The following is a 26,046-nucleotide window of genomic DNA, read 5'->3' as shown; positions in this document are numbered from 1 at the left end:
AACACACACACACACACCGACAACACACACACACACACACACCGACAACACACACACACACACCGACAACACACGCACACACACACCGACAACACACACACACACAACACACACACACACCGACAACACACACTCACACACATCGACAACACACACACACACACACACCGACAACACACACACACACACACACCGACAACACACACACACACACACCGACAACACACACACACACAACACACACACACACACCGACAACACACACACACACACACACTGACAACACACACACACACACCGACAACACACGCACACACACACCGACAACACACACACACACAACACACACACACACACCGACAACACACACACACACACACACCGACAACACACACACACACCGATAACACACACACACCGACAACACACACACACACACACACCGACAACACACACACACACACACCGACAACACACACACACACAACACACACACACACACCGACAACACACACTCACACACATCGACAACACACACACACACACACACACCGACAACACACACACACACACACACCGACAACACACACACACACACAACACACACACACCGACAACACACACACACACACACACACACACACACACACACACACACACACACACACACAACACACACACACACACCCCGACAACACACACACACACACACCGACAACACACACACACACAACACACACACACACACCGACAACACACACACACACACACACTGACAACACACACACACACACACACCGACAACACACACACACACACACACCGACAACACACAAACACACACCGACAACACACACACACACACCGACAACACACACACACACACACCGACAACACACACACACACCGACAACACATAAACACACACACACCGACAACACACACACACACACACACACTGACAACACACACACACACACCGACAACACACACACACACCGACAACACACCCACACACACCGACAACACACACACACACACCGACAACACACACACACACACACACCGACAACACACACACACACACACTGACAACACACACACACACACACCGACAACACACACACACACACACACCGACAACACACACACACACACCGACAACACACACACACACACACACACACACACACACACACAAACCGACAACACAAACACACACACACACCGACAACACACACACACACACACCGACAACACACACACACACCGGCAACACACACACACACACACACACACACACACACACACACACCGACAACACACTCACACACACACACTGACAACACACACACACACACCGACAACACACACACACACACCAACAACACACACACACACACACACACCGACAACACACACACACCGACCACACACACACACACACACCGACAACACACACACACACACCGACAACACACACACAAACACCGACAACACACACACACCGACAACACACACACACACACACACACCGACAACACACATACACACACACCATCAACACACACACACACAACACACACACACACACACCGACAACACACACAAACACCGACAACACACACACACACACACCGACAACACACACACACACAACACACACACACACACCGACAACACACATACACACACACCATCAACACACACACACACAACACACACACACACACACCGACAACACACACAAACATCGACAACACACACACACACACCGACAACACACACACACACACACACCGACAACACACACACACACACACCGACAACACACACACACACACACACCGACAACACACACACACACACCGACAACACACACACACACACACCGACAACACACACACACACCGACAACACATAAACACACACACACCGACAACACACACACACACACACACACTGACAACACACACACACACACCGACAACACACACACACACCGACAACACACACACACACACACCGACAACACACACACACACACACCGACAACACACACACACACACACACACACACACACCACACACCGACAACACACACACACACACACACACACACACACACACACACCGACAACACAAACACACACACACACCGACAACACACACACACACACACCGACAACACACACACACACCGGCAACACACACACACACACCACACACACACACACACACACACCGACAACACACTCACACACACACACTGACAACACACACACACACACCGACAACACACACACACACACCAACAACACACACACACACACACACCGACAACACACACACACCGACCACACACACACACACACACCGACAACACACACACACACACCGACAACACACACACAAACACCGACAACACACAACACACCGACAACACACACACACACACACACACCGACAACACACATACACACACACCATCAACACACACACACACAACACACACACACACACACCGACAACACACACAAACACCGACAACACACACACACACACACCGACAACACACACACACACAACACACACACACACACCGACAACACACACTCACACACATCGACAACACACACACACACACACACCGACAACACACACACACACACACACCGACAACACACACACACACACACCGACAACACACACACACACAACACACACACACACACCGACAACACACACACACACACACACTGACAACACACACACACACACACCGACAACACACACACACACACACACCGACAACACACACACACACCGACAACACATAAACACACACACACCGACAACACACACACACACACACACTGACAACACACACACACACACACCGACAACACACACACACACCGACAACACACCCACACACACCGACAACACACACACACACACCGACAACACACACACACACACACACCGACAACACACACACACACACACACTGACAACACACACACACACACACCGACAACACACACACACACACACCGACAACACACACACACACACACACCGACAACACACACACCGATAACACACACACACCGACAACACACACACACACACACCGACAACACACACACACACACCGACAACACACACACACACACACACCGACAACACACACACACACACCGACAACACACGCACACACACACCGACAACACACACACACACAACACACACACACACACCGACAACACACACTCACACACATCGACAACACACACACACACACACACCGACAACACACACACACACACACACCGACAACACACACACACACACACCGACAACACACACACACACAACACACACACACACACCGACAACACACACACACACACACACTGACAACACACACACACACACCGACAACACACGCACACACACACCAACAACACACACACACACAACACACACACACACACCGACAACACACACACACACACACACCGACAACACACACACACACCGATAACACACACACACCGACAACACACACACACACACACACCGACAACACACACACACACACACCGACAACACACACACACACAACACACACACACACACCGACAACACACACTCACACACATCGACAACACACACACACACACACACACCGACAACACACACACACACACACACCGACAACACACACACACACAACACACACACACCGACAACACACACACACACACACACACACACACACACACACACACACACACACACACAACACACACACACACACCCCGACAACACACACACACACACACCGACAACACACACACACACAACACACACACACACACCGACAACACACACACACACACACACTGACAACACACACACACACACACACCGACAACACACACACACACACACACCGACAACACACAAACACACACCGACAACACACACACACACACCGACAACACACACACACACACACACCGACAACACACACACACACCGACAACACATAAACACACACACACCGACAACACACACACACACACACACACTGACAACACACACACACACACCGACAACACACACACACACCGACAACACACCCACACACACCGACAACACACACACACACACCGACAACACACACACACACACACACCGACAACACACACACACACACACTGACAACACACACACACACACACCGACAACACACACACACACACCGACAACACACACACACACACACACACACACACCGACAACACAAACACACACACACACACACACACACACACACACTGACAACACACACACACACACACCGACAACACACACACACACACACACCGACAACACACACACACACCGACAACACATAAACACACACACACCGACAACACACACACACACACACACTGACAACACACACACACACACACCGACAACACATACACACACCGACAACACACCCACACACACCGACAACACACACACACACACCGACAACACACACACACACACACACCGACAACACACACACACACACACTGACAACACACACACACACACACCGACAACACACACACACACACACCGACAACACACACACACACACACACACACCGACAACACACACACCGATAACACACACACACCGACAACACACACACACACACACCGACAACACACACACACACACCGACAACACACACACACACACACACCGACAACACACACACACACACCGACAACACACGCACACACACACCGACAACACACACACACACAACACACACACACACACCGACAACACACACTCACACACATCGACAACACACACACACACACACACCGACAACACACACACACACACACACCGACAACACACACACACACACACCGACAACACACACACACACAACACACACACACACACCGACAACACACACACACACACACACTGACAACACACACACACACACACCGACAACACACACACACACACACACCGACAACACACACACACACCGACAACACATAAACACACACACACCGACAACACACACACACACACACACTGACAACACACACACACACCGACAACACACACACACACCGACAACACACCCACACACACCGACAACACACACACACACACCGACAACACACACACACACACACACCGACAACACACACACACACACACTGACAACACACACACACACACACCGACAACACACACACACACACCGACAACACACACACACACACACACACACACACCGACAACACAAACACACACACACACCGACAACACACACACACACACACCGACAACACACACACACACACCGGCAACACACACACACACACACACACACACACACACCGACAACACACACACACACACACACTGACAACACACACACACACACCGACAACACACACACACACACACCAACAACACACACACACACACACACCGACAACACACACACACCGACAACACACACACACAAACCGACAACACACACACACACACACCGACAACACACACACACACACACACCGACAACACACACACACACCGACAACACACGCACACACACACCGACAACACACACACACACAACACACACACACACACCGACAACACACACTCACACACATCGACAACACACACACACACACACACCGACAACACACACACACACACACACCGACAACACACACACACACACACCGACAACACACACACACACAACACACACACACACACCGACAACACACACACACACACACTGACAACACACACACACACACACCGACAACACACACACACACACACCGACAACACACACACACACCGACAACACATAAACACACACACACCGACAACACACACACACACACACACTGACAACACACACACACACACCGACAACACACACACACACCGACAACACACCCACACACACCGACAACACACACACACCGACAACACACACACACACACACACCGACAACACACACACACACCGACAACACATAAACACACACACACCGACAACACACACACACACACACACTGACAACACACACACACACACCGACAACACACACACACACCGACAACACACCCACACACACCGACAACACACACACACACACCGACAACACACACACACACACCGACAACACAAACACACACACACACCGACAACACACACACACACACACCGACAACACACACACACACACCGGCAACACACACACACACACACACACACACACACACACACCGACAACACACACACACACACACACACTGACAACACACACACACACACCGACAACACACACACACACACACCAACAACACACACACACACACACACCGACAACACACACACACCGACAACACACACACACACACCGACAACACACACACACACACAACGACAATGCACACACAAACACTGACAACACACACACACCGACAACACACACACACACACACACCGACAACACACATACACACACACCATCAACACATACACACACAACACACACACACACACACCGACAACACACACACACACACACCGACAACACACACACACACACACACCGACAACACACACACACACACCGACAACACACCGACAACACACACACGCACACACCGACAACACACACACCGACAACACACACACACCGACAACACACACACACACACACCGACAACACACACACACACACACACACACACCGACAACACACACACCGATAACACACACACACCGACAACACACACACACACACACCGACAACACACACACACACACCGACAACACACACACACACACACACCGACAACACACACACACACACCGACAACACACGCACACACACACCGACAACACACACACACACAACACACACACACACACCGACAACACACACTCACACACATCGACAACACACACACACACACACACACCGACAACACACACACACACACCGACAACACACACACACCGACAACACACACACACACACACACCGACAACACACACACACACCGACAACACACACACACACACACACACCGACAACACACACACACACACACCGACAACACATAAACACACACACACACACACACTGACAACACACACACACACACACCGACAACACACACACACACACACACTGACAACACACACACACACACACACACACACACACCGACAACACACACACACACATCGACAACACACACACACACACACCGACAACACACACACACCGACAACACACACACACACACACCGACAACACACACACACACACCGACAACACACACACACACAACACACACACACACACCGACAACACACACACACACCGACAACACACACACACACACACACCGACAACACACACACACACCGACAACACACACACACACAACACACACACACACACCGACAACACACACACACCGACAACACACACACACACACACACCGACAACACACACACACACACACACCGACAACACACACACACAACACACACACACACACAGACAACACACACACACACACACACACCGACAACACACACACACACACACACACTGACAACACACACACACACCGACAACACACACACACACACCGACAACACACACACACACAACACACACACACCGACAACACACACTCACACACACCGACAACACACACTCACACACATCGACAACACACACACACACACACACACCGACAACACACACACACACACCGACAACACACACACACCGACAACACACACACACACACACACCGACAACACACACACACACCGACAACACACACACACACACACACACCGACAACACACACACACACACACCGACAACACACACACACACACCGACAACACACACACACAAACCGACAACACACACACACACACCGACAACACACACACACACACACACACACACCGACAACACACACACACACACCGACAACACACACACACACACACCGACAACACACACACACACACACCGACAACACAAACACACACACACCGACAACACATAAACACCGACAACACACACACACACACACACAGACAACACACACACACACCGACAACACACACACACACACACACACACACACCGACAACACACACACACACCGATAACACACACACACCGACAACACACACACACACACACACACCGACAACACACACACACACCGACAACACACACACACACACACCGACAACACACACACACCGACAACACACACACACACACCGACAACACACACACCGACAACACACACACACACACACACACACACACACACCGACAACACACACACACACACACACTGACAACACACACACACACACACACACACACACACCGACAACACACACACACACATCGACAACACACACACACACACACCGACAACACACACACACCGACAACACACACACACACACACCGACAACACACACACACACACCGACAACACACACACACACAACACACACACACACACCGACAACACACACACACACCGACAACACACACACACACACACACACCGACAACACACACACACACCGACAACACACACACACACAACACACACACACACACCGACAACACACACACACCGACAACACACACACACACACACACCGACAACACACACACACACACACACCGACAACACACACACACAACACACACACACACACAGACAACACACACACACACACACACACCGACAACACACACACACACACACACACTGACAACACACACACACACCGACAACACACACACACACACCGACAACACACACACACACAACACACACACACCGACAACACACACTCACACACACCGACAACACACACACACAAACACACCGACAACACACACACACACACACACCGACAACACACACACACACCGACAACACACACACACACAACACACACACACACACCGACAACACACACTCACACACACCGACAACAGACACACACAAACACACCGACAACACACACACACACACACAACGACAACACACACACACACCGACAACACACACACACACACACCGGCAACACACACACACACACACACACACCGACAACACACACACACACACACACTGACAACACACACACACACACCGACAACACACACACACACACCAACAACACACACACACACCGACAACACACACACACCGACAACACACACACACACACCGACAACACACACACACACACACACACCGACAACACACACACACACACACCGACAACCCACCGATAACACACACACACAAACACCAACAACACACACACACCGACAACACACACACACACACCGACAACACACACACACCGACAACACACACACACACACCGACAACACACACACACACACAACGACAATGCACACACAAACACTGACAACACACACACACCGACAACACACACACACACACACACCGACAACACACATACACACACACCATCAACACATACACACACAACACACACACACACACACACACCGACAACACACACACACACACACCGACAACACACACACACACACACACCGACAACACACACACACACACACCGACAACACACCGACAACACACACACGCACACACCGACAACACACACACCGACAACACACACACACCGACAACACACACACACACACCGACAACACACACACACACACACACACACACCGACAACACACACACCGATAACACACACACACCGACAACACACACACACACACACCGACAACACACACACACACACCGACAACACACACACACACACACACCGACAACACACACACACACACCGACAACACACGCACACACACACCGACAACACACACACACACAACACACACACACACACCGACAACACACACTCACACACATCGACAACACACACACACACACACACACCGACAACACACACACACACACCGACAACACACACACACCGACAACACACACACACACACACACCGACAACACACACACACACCGACAACACACACACACACACACACACCGACAACACACACACACACACACCGACAACACATAAACACACACACACCGACAACACACACACACACACACACTGACAACACACACACACACACACCGACAACACACACACACACACCGACAACACACACACACAAACCGACAACACACACACACACACCGACAACACACACACACACACACAGACCGACAACACACACACACACACCGACAACACACACACACACACACCGACAACACACACACACACACACCGACAACACAAACACACACACACCGACAACACATAAACACCGACAACACACACACACACACACACAGACAACACACACACACACCGACAACACACACACACACACACACACACACACCGACAACGCACACACACACCGATAACACACACACACCGACAACACACACACACACACACACACCGACAACACACACACACACCGACAACACACACACACACACACCGACAACACACACACACCGACAACACACACACACACACACCGACAACACACACACCGACAACACACACACACACACACACACACACACCGACAACACACACACACACACACACTGACAACACACACACACACACACACACACACCGACAACACACACACACACATCGACAACACACACACACACACACCGACAACACACACACACCGACAACACACACACACACACACCGACAACACACACACACACACCGACAACACACACACACACAACACACACACACACACCGACAACACACACACACACCGACAACACACACACACACACACACCGACAACACACACACACACCGACAACACACACACACACAACACACACACACACACCGACAACACACACACACCGACAACACACACACACACACACACCGACAACACACACACACACACACACCGACAACACACACACACAACACACACACACACACAGACAACACACACACACACACACACACCGACAACACACACACACACACACACACACTGACAACACACACACACACCGACAACACACACACACACACCGACAACACACACACACACAACACACACACACCGACAACACACACTCACACAAACCGACAACACACACTCACACACATCGACAACACACACACACACACACACACCGACAACACACACACACACACCGACAACACACACACACCGACAACACACACACACACACACACCGACAACACACACACACACCGACAACACACACACACACACACACACCGACAACACACACACACACACACCGACAACACACACACACACACCGACAACACACACACACAAACCGACAACACACACACACACACCGACAACACACACACACACACACACACACCGACAACACACACACACACACCGACAACACACACACACACACACCGACAACACACACACACACACACCGACAACACAAACACACACACACCGACAACACATAAACACCGACAACACACACACACACACACACAGACAACACACACACACACCGACAACACACACACACACACACACACACACACCGACAACACACACACACACCGATAACACACACACACCGACAACACACACACACACACACACACCGACAACACACACACACACCGACAACACACACACACACACACCGACAACACACACACACCGACAACACACACACACACACACCGACAACACACACACCGACAACACACACACACACACACACACACACACACCGACAACACACACACACACACACACTGACAACACACACACACACACACACACACACACCGACAACACACACACACACATCGACAACACACACACACACACACCGACAACACACACACACCGACAACACACACACACACACACCGACAACACACACACACACACCGACAACACACACACACACAACACACACACACACACCGACAACACACACACACACCGACAACACACACACACACACACACACCGACAACACACACACACACCGACAACACACACACACACAACACACACACACACACCGACAACACACACACACCGACAACACACACACACACACACACCGACAACACACACACACACACACACCGACAACACACACACACAACACACACACACACACAGACAACACACACACACACACACACACCGACAACACACACACACACACACACACTGACAACACACACACACACCGACAACACACACACACACACCGACAACACACACACACACAACACACACACACCGACAACACACACTCACACACACCGACAACACACACACACAAACACACCGACAACACACACACACACACACACCGACAACACACACACACCGACAACACACACACACACAACACACACACACACACCGACAACACACACTCACACACACCGACAACAGACACACACAAACACACCGACAACACACACACACACACACAACGACAACACACACACACACCGACAACACACACACACACACACCGGCAACACACACACACACACACACACACCGACAACACACACACACACACACACACTGACAACACACACACACACACCGACAACACACACACACACACCAACAACACACACACACACCGACAACACACACACACCGACAACACACACACACACACCGACAACACACACACACACACACACACCGACAACACACACACACACACACCGACAACCCACCGATAACACACACACACAAACACCAACAACACACACACACCGACAACACACACACACACACCGACAACACACACACACACACACCATCAACACACACACAACACACACACACACACCGACAACACACACACACACACACCGACAACACACACACACACACACCGACAACACACCGACAACACACACACGCACACACCGACAACACACACACCGACAACACACACACACACACCGACAACACACACACACACACACCGACAACACACACACACACACAGACACACACACACCGACAACACACACACACCGATAACACACACACACCGACAACACACACACACACACACCGACAACACACACACACACACACACCGACAACACACACACACACACCGACAACACACACACACACACCGACAACACACACACACACAACACACACACACACCGACAACACACACACACACACACACACCGACAACACACACACACACACCGACAACACACACACACACCGACAACACACACACACACAACACACACACACACACCGACAACACACACTCACACACATCGACAACACACACACAAACACACACACCGACAACACACACACACACACACCGACTACACACACACACCGACAACACACACACACACACACACACCGACAACACACACACACACCGACAACACACACACACACAACACACACACACCGACAACACACACACACACCGACAACACACACACACACACCGACAACACACACACACACACACACACTGACAACACACACACACACACACCGACAACACACACACACACACACCGACAACACACACACACCGACAACACACACACACACACACCGACAACACACACACACACACACACCGACAACACACACTCACACACATCGACAACACACACACACACACCGACAACACACACACACACACACACCGACTACACACACACACCGACAACACACACACACACACACACACACCGACAACACACACACACACCGACAACACACACACACACAACACACACACACCGACAACACACACACACACCGACAACACACACACACACACACCGACAACACACACACACACAAACCGACAACACACACACACACACCGACAACACACACACACACACACACCGACTACACACACACACCGACAACACACACACACACACACACACACACACCGACAACACACACACACCGACAACACACACACACACCGACAACACACACACACACACACACACACACACACACACCGACAACACACACACACACCGACAACACACACACACACCGACAACACACACACACACACCGACAACACACACACACACAAACCGACAACACACACACAGACACACCTACAACACACACACACCGACAACACACACACACACCGACAACACACACACACACACACACCGACAACACACACACACACACACCGACAACACAGCGACAACACACACACACAAACACCGACAACACACATTAAACGACAACACACACACACACACACACCGACAACACACACACACACACACCGACAACACACACACACACACACCGACAACACACACACACACCGACAACACACACACCGACAACACAAACACACACACACCGACAACACATAAACACCGACAACACACACACACACACAGACAACACACACACACACACCGACAACACACACACACACACACACTGACAACACACACACACACACCGACAACACACGCACACACACACCGACAACACACACACACACAACACACACACACACACCGACAACACACACACACACACACACCGACAACACACACACACACCGATAACACACACACGCCGACAACACACACACACACACACACCGACAACACACACACACACACACCGACAACACACACACACACAACACACACACACACACCGACAACACACACTCACACACATCGACAACACACACACACACACACACACCGACAACACACACACACACACACACCGACAACACACACACACACAACACACACACACCGACAACACACACACACACACACACACACACACACACACACACACACACACACAACACACACACACACACCCCGACAACACACACACACACACACCGACAACACACACACACACAACACACACACACACACCGACAACACACACACACACACACACTGACAACACACACACACACACACACCGACAACACACACACACACACACACCGACAACACACAAACACACACCGACAACACACACACACACACCGACAACACACACACACACACACCGACAACACACACACACACCGACAACACATAAACACACACACACCGACAACACACACACACACACACACACTGACAACACACACACACACACCGACAACACACACACACACCGACAACACACCCACACACACCGACAACACACACACACACACCGACAACACACACACACACACACACCGACAACACACACACACACACACTGACAACACACACACACACACACCGACAACACACACACACACACCGACAACACACACACACACACACACACACACACCGACAACACAAACACACACACACACACACACACACACACCGACAACACACACACACACACACACACACTGACAACACACACACACACACCGACAACACACACACACACACACCAACAACACACACACACACACACCGACAACACACACACACCGACAACACACACACACACACCGACAACACACACACACACACACCGACAACGCACACACAAACACTGACAACACACACACACCGACAACACACACACACACACACACCGACAACACACATACACACACACCATCAACACATACACACACAACACACACACACACACACCGACAACACACACACACACACACCGACAACACACACACACACACACACCGACAACACACACACACACACACCGACAACACACCGACAACACACACACGCACACACCGACAACACACACACCGACAACACACACACACCGACAACACACACACACACACACCGACAACACACACACACACACACACACACCGACAACACACACACCGATAACACACACACACCGACAACACACACACACACACACCGACAACACACACACACACACCGACAACACACACACACACACACACCGACAACACACACACACACACCGACTATACACGCACACACACACCGACAACACACACACACACAACACACACACACCGACAACACACACTCACACACATCGACAACACACACACACACACCGACAACACACACACACACACACACCGACAACACACACACACACACACCGACAACACACACACACACAACACACACACACACACCGACAACACACACACACACACACACTGACAACACACACACACACACACCGACAACACACACACACACACACACCGACAACACACACACACACCGACAACACATAAACACACACACACCGACAACACACACACACACACACACTGACAACACACACACACACACACCGACAACACACACACACACCGACAACACACCCACACACACCGACAACACACACACACACACCGACAACACACACACACACACACACCGACAACACACACACACACACACTGACAACACACACACACACACACCGACAACACACACACACACACACCGACAACACACACACACACACACACACACCGACAACACACACACCGATAACACACACACACCGACAACACACACACACACACACCGACAACACACACACACACACCGACAACACACACACACACACACACCGACAACACACACACACACACCGACAACACACGCACACACACACCGACAACACACACACACACAACACACACACACACACCGACAACACACACTCACACACATCGACAACACACACACACACACACACCGACAACACACACACACACACACACCGACAACACACACACACACACACCGACAACACACACACACACAACACACACACACACACCGACAACACACACACACACACACACTGACAACACACACACACACACACCGACAACACACACACACACACACACCGACAACACACACACACACCGACAACACATAAACACACACACACCGACAACACACACACACACACACACTGACAACACACACACACACACACCGACAACACACACACACACCGACAACACACCCACACACACCGACAACACACACACACACACCGACAACACACACACACACACACACCGACAACACACACACACACACACTGACAACACACACACACACACACCGACAACACACACACACACACCGACAACACACACACACACACACACACACCGACAACACAAACACACACACACACCGACAACACACACACACACACACCGACAACACACACACACACACCGGCAACACACACACACACACACACACACACACACACACACACCGACAACACACACACACACACACACTGACAACACACACACACACACCGACAACACACACACACACACACCAACAACACACACACACACACACACCGACAACACACACACACCGACAACACACACACACACACCGACAACACACACACACACACACCGACAACACACACACACACACACCGACAACACACACACACACCGACAACACACGCACACACACACCGACAACACACACACACACAACACACACACACACACCGACAACACACACTCACACACATCGACAACACACACACACACACACACCGACAACACACACACACACACACACCGACAACACACACACACACACACCGACAACACACACACACACAACACACACACACACACCGACAACACACACACACACACACACTGACAACACACACACACACACACCGACAACACACACACACACACACACCGACAACACACACACACACCGACAACACATAAACACACACACACCGACAACACACACACACACACACACTGACAACACACACACACACACCGACAACACACACACACACCGACAACACACCCACACACACCGACAACACACACACACACACCGACAACACACACACACACACACACCGATAACACACACACACACACACTGACAACACACACACACACACCGACAACACACACACACACACCGACAACACACACACACACACACACCGACAACACAAACACACACACACACCGACAACACACACACACACACACCGACAACACACACACACACACCGGCAACACACACACACACACACACACACACACACCGACAACACACACACACACACACACACTGACAACACACACACACACACCGACAACACACACACACACACACCAACAACACACACACACACACACACCGACAACACACACACACCGACAACACACACACACACACCGACAACACACACACACACACAACGACAATGCACACACAAACACTGACAACACACACACACCGACAACACACACACACACACACACCGACAACACACATACACACACACCATCAACACATACACACACAACACACACACACACACACCGACAACACACACACACACACACCGACAACACACACACACACACACACCGACAACACACACACACACACACCGACAACACACCGACAACACACACACGCACACACCGACAACACACACACCGACAACACACACACACCGACAACACACACACACACACACCGACAACACACACACACACACACACACACCGACAACACACACACCGATAACACACACACACCGACAACACACACACACACACACCGACAACACACACACACACACCGACAACACACACACACACACACACCGACAACACACACACACACACCGACAACACACGCACACACACACCGACAACACACACACACACAACACACACACACACACCGACAACACACACTCACACACATCGACAACACACACACACACACACACACCGACAACACACACACACACACCGACAACACACACACACCGACAACACACACACACACACACACCGACAACACACACACACACCGACAACACACACACACACACACCGACAACACACACACACACACACCGACAACACATAAACACACACACACCGACAACACACACACACACACACACACTGACAACACACACACACACACACCGACAACACACACACACACACCGACAACACACACACACAAACCGACAACACACACACACACACCGACAACACACACACACACACACACACACACCGACAACACACACACACACACCGACAACACACACACACACACACCGACAACACACACACACACACACCGACAACACAAACACACACACACCGACAACACATAAACACCGACAACACACACACACACACACACAGACAACACACACACACACCGACAACACACACACACACACACACACACACACCGACAACACACACACACACCGATAACACACACACACCGACAACACACACACACACACACACACCGACAACACACACACACACCGACAACACACACACACACACACCGACAACACACACACACCGACAACACACACACACACACACCGACAACACACACACCGACAACACACACACACACACACACACACACACCGACAACACACACACACACACACACACTGACAACACACACACACACACACACACACACACACCGACAACACACACACACACATCGACAACACACACACACACACACCGACAACACACACACACCGACAACACACACACACACACACCGACAACACACACACACACACCGACAACACACACACACACAACACACACACACACACCGACAACACACACACACACCGACAACACACACACACACACACACCGACAACACACACACACACCGACAACACACACACACACAACACACACACACACACCGACAACACACACACACCGACAACACACACACACACACCGACAACACACACACACACACACACCGACAACACACACACACAACACACACACACACACAGACAACACACACACACACACACACACCGACAACACACACACACACACACACACTGACAACACACACACACACCGACAACACACACACACACACCGACAACACACACACACACAACACACACACACCGACAACACACACTCACACACACCGACAACACACACTCACACACATCGACAACACACACACACACACACACACCGACAACACACACACACACACCGACAACACACACACACCGACAACACACACACACACACACACCGACAACACACACACACACCGACAACACACACACACACACACACACCGACAACACACACACACACACACCGACAACACATAAACACACACACACCGACAACACACACACACACACAGACACTGACAACACACACACACACCGACAACACACACACACACACCGACAACACACACACACAAACCGACAACACACACACACACACCGACAACACACACACACACACACACACACACCGACAACACACACACACACACCGACAACACACACACACACACACCGACAACACACACACACACACACCGACAACACAAACACACACACACCGACAACACATAAACACCGACAACACACACACACACACACACAGACAACACACACACACACCGACAACACACACACACACACACACACACACACCGACAACACACACACACACCGATAACACACACACACCGACAACACACACACACACACACACACCGACAACACACACACACACCGACAACACACACACACACACACCGACAACACACACACACCGACAACACACACACACACACATCGACAACACACACACCGACAACACACACACACACACACACACACACACCGACAACACACACACACACACACACTGACAACACACACACACACACACACACACACACACCGACAACACACACACACACATCGACAACACACACACACACACACCGACAACACACACACACCGACAACACACACACACACACACCGACAACACACACACACACACCGACAACACACACACACACAACACACACACACACACCGACAACACACACACACACCGACAACACACACACACACACACACCGACAACACACACACACACCGACAACACACACACACACAACACACACACACACACCGACAACACACACACACCGACAACACACACACACACACACACCGACAACACACACACACACACACACACCGACAACACACACACACAACACACACACACACACAGACAACACACACACACACACACACCGACAACACACACACACACACACACACTGACAACACACACACACACACACCGACAACACACACACACACACCGACAACACACACACACACAACACACACACACCGACAACACACACTCACACACACCGACAACACACACACACAAACACACCGACAACACACACACACACACACACCGACAACACACACACACACCGACAACACACACACACACAACACACACACACACACACCGACAACACACACTCACACACACCGACAACAGACACACACAAACACACCGACAACACACACACACACACACAACGACAACACACACACACACTGACAACACACACACACACACACCGGCAACACACACACACACACACACACACACCGACAACACACACACACACACACACACTGACAACACACACACACACACCGACAACACACACACACACACCAACAACACACACACACACCGACAACACACACACACCGACAACACACACACACACACCGACAACACACACACACACACACACACCGACAACACACACACACACACACCGACAACCCACCGATAACACACACACACAAACACCGACAACACACACACACCGACAACACACACACACACACCGACAACACACACACACACACACCATCAACACACACACAACACACACACACACACCGACAACACACACACACACACACCGACAACACACACACACACACACCGACAACACACCGACAACACACACACGCACACACCGACAACACACACACCGACAACACACACACACACACCGACAACACACACACACACACACCGACAACACACACACACACACAGACACACACACACCGACAACACACACACACCGATAACACACACACACCGACAACACACACACACACACACCGACAACACACACACACACACACACCGACAACACACACACACACACACACCGACAACACACACACACACACACCGACAACACACACACACACAACACACACACACACCGACAACACACACACACACACACACACCGACAACACACACACACACACCGACAACACACACACACACCGACAACACACACACACACAACACACACACACACACACCGACAACACACACTCACACACATCGACAACACACACACAAACACACACACCGACAACACACACACACACCGACTACACACACACACCGACAACACACACACACACACACACACCGACAACACACACACACACCGACAACACACACACACACAACACACACACACCGACAACACACACACACACCGACAACACACACACACACACCGACAACACACACACACACACACACACTGACAACACACACACACACACACCGACAACACACACACACACACACACCGACAACACACACACACCGACAACACACACACACACACACCGACAACACACACACACACACACACCGACAACACACACTCACACACATCGACAACACACACACACACACCGACAACACACACACACACACACACCGACTACACACACACACCGACAACACACACACACACCGACAACACACACACACACAACACACACACACCGACAACACACACACACACCGACAACACACACACACACACCGACAACACACACACACACAAACCGACAACACACACACACACACCGACAACACACACACACACACACACCGACTACACACACACACCGACAACACACACACACACACACACACACCGACAACACACACACACCGACAACACACACACACACCGACAACACACACACACACACACACACACACACACACCGACAACACACACACACACCGACAACACACACACACACCGACAACACACACACACACACCGACAACACACACACACACAAACCGACAACACACACACAGACACACCTACAACACACACACACCGACAACACACACACACACCGACAACACACACACACACACACACCGACAACACACACACACACACACCGACAACACAGCGACAACACACACACACAAACACCGACAACACACACACAACGACAACACACACACACACACACACCGACAACACACACACACACACACCGACAACACACACACACACACACCGACAACACACACACACACACACCGACAACACACACACCGACAACACAAACACACACACACCGACAACACATAAACACCGACAACACACACACACACACAGACAACACACACACACACCGACAACACACACACACACACACACACACACACACCGACAACACAAACACACACACACCGATAACACATACACACCGACAACACACACACACACACACACCGACAACACACACACACACCGACAACACACACACACACACACACACCGACAACACACACACACCGACAACACACACACACACACCGACAACACACACACCGACAACACACACAAGCACACACCGACAACACACACACACACACACACTGACAACACACACACACACACACACACACACACCGACAACACACACACACACCGACAACACACACACACACAACACACACACACCGACAACACACACACACACACACACACACACACACACACAACACACACACATACACACCGACAACACACACACACACACACCGACAACACACACAAACACACACACACACACCGACAACACACACACACACACACACCGACAACACACACACACACACACCGACAACACACACACACACAACACACACACACCGACAACACACACACACACACTGACAACACACACACACACACACCGACAACACACACACACACACACACCGACAACACACACACACACACCGACAACACACACACACACACCGACAACACACACACACACACACCGACAACACACACACACACCGACAACACATAAACACACACACACCGACAACACACACACACACACACACTGACAACACACACACACACACACCGACAACACACACACACACACACCGACAACACACCGACAACACACACACGCACACACCGACAACACACACACCGACAACACACACACACACACCGACAACACACACACACACACACCGACAACACACACACACACAGACACACACACACCGACAACACACACACACCGATAACACACACACACCGACAACACACACACACACACACCGACAACACACACACACACACACACCGACAACACACACACACACACCGACAACACACACACACACACACCGACAACACACACACACACAACACACACACACACCGACAACACACACACACACACACACACCGACAACACACACACACACACACCGACAACACACACACACACCGACAACACACACACACACAACACACACACACACACCGACAACACACACTCACACACATCGACAACACACACACACACACACACACCGACAACACACACACACACACACCGACTACACACACACACCGACAACACACACACACACACACACCGACAACACACACACACACCGACAACACACACACACACAACACACACACACCGACAACACACACACACACCGACAACACACACACACACACCGACAACACACACACACACACACACACACTGACAACACACACACACACACACCGACAACACACACACACACACACACCGACAACACACACACACCGACAACACACACACACACACACCGACAACACACACACACACACACACCGACAACACACACTCACACACATCGACAACACACACACACACACCGACAACACACACACACACACACACCGACTACACACACACACCGACAACACACACACACACACACACACACCGACAACACACACACACACCGACAACACACACACACACAACACACACACACCGACAACACACACACACACCGACAACACACACACACACACCGACAACACACACACACACAAACCGACAACACACACACACACACCGACAACACACACACACACACACACCGACTACACACACACACCGACAACACACACACACACACACACACACACACCGACAACACACACACACCGACAACACACACACACACCGACAACACACACACACACACACACACACACACACACCGACAACACACACACACACCGACAACACACACACACACCGACAACACACACACACACACCGACAACACACACACACACAAACCGACAACACACACACAGACACACCTACAACACACACACACCGACAACACACACACACACCGACAACACACACACACACACACACCGACAACACACACACACACACACCGACAACACAGCGACAACACACACACACAAACACCGACAACACACACACAACGACAACACACACACACACACACACCGACAACACACACACACACACACCGACAACACACACACACACACACACCGACAACACACACACACACACCGACAACACACACACCGACAACACAAACACACACACACCGACAACACATAAACACCGACAACACACACACACACACAGACAACACACACACACACCGACAACACACA

The sequence above is a fragment of the Salmo salar genome, chromosome 28, assembly GCF_965601325.2.
Source record: "Salmo salar chromosome 28, fSalSal1, whole genome shotgun sequence".
Classification (NCBI taxonomy): Eukaryota; Metazoa; Chordata; class Actinopteri; order Salmoniformes; family Salmonidae; genus Salmo; species Salmo salar.
This window is presented reverse-complemented; position numbering follows the sequence as displayed.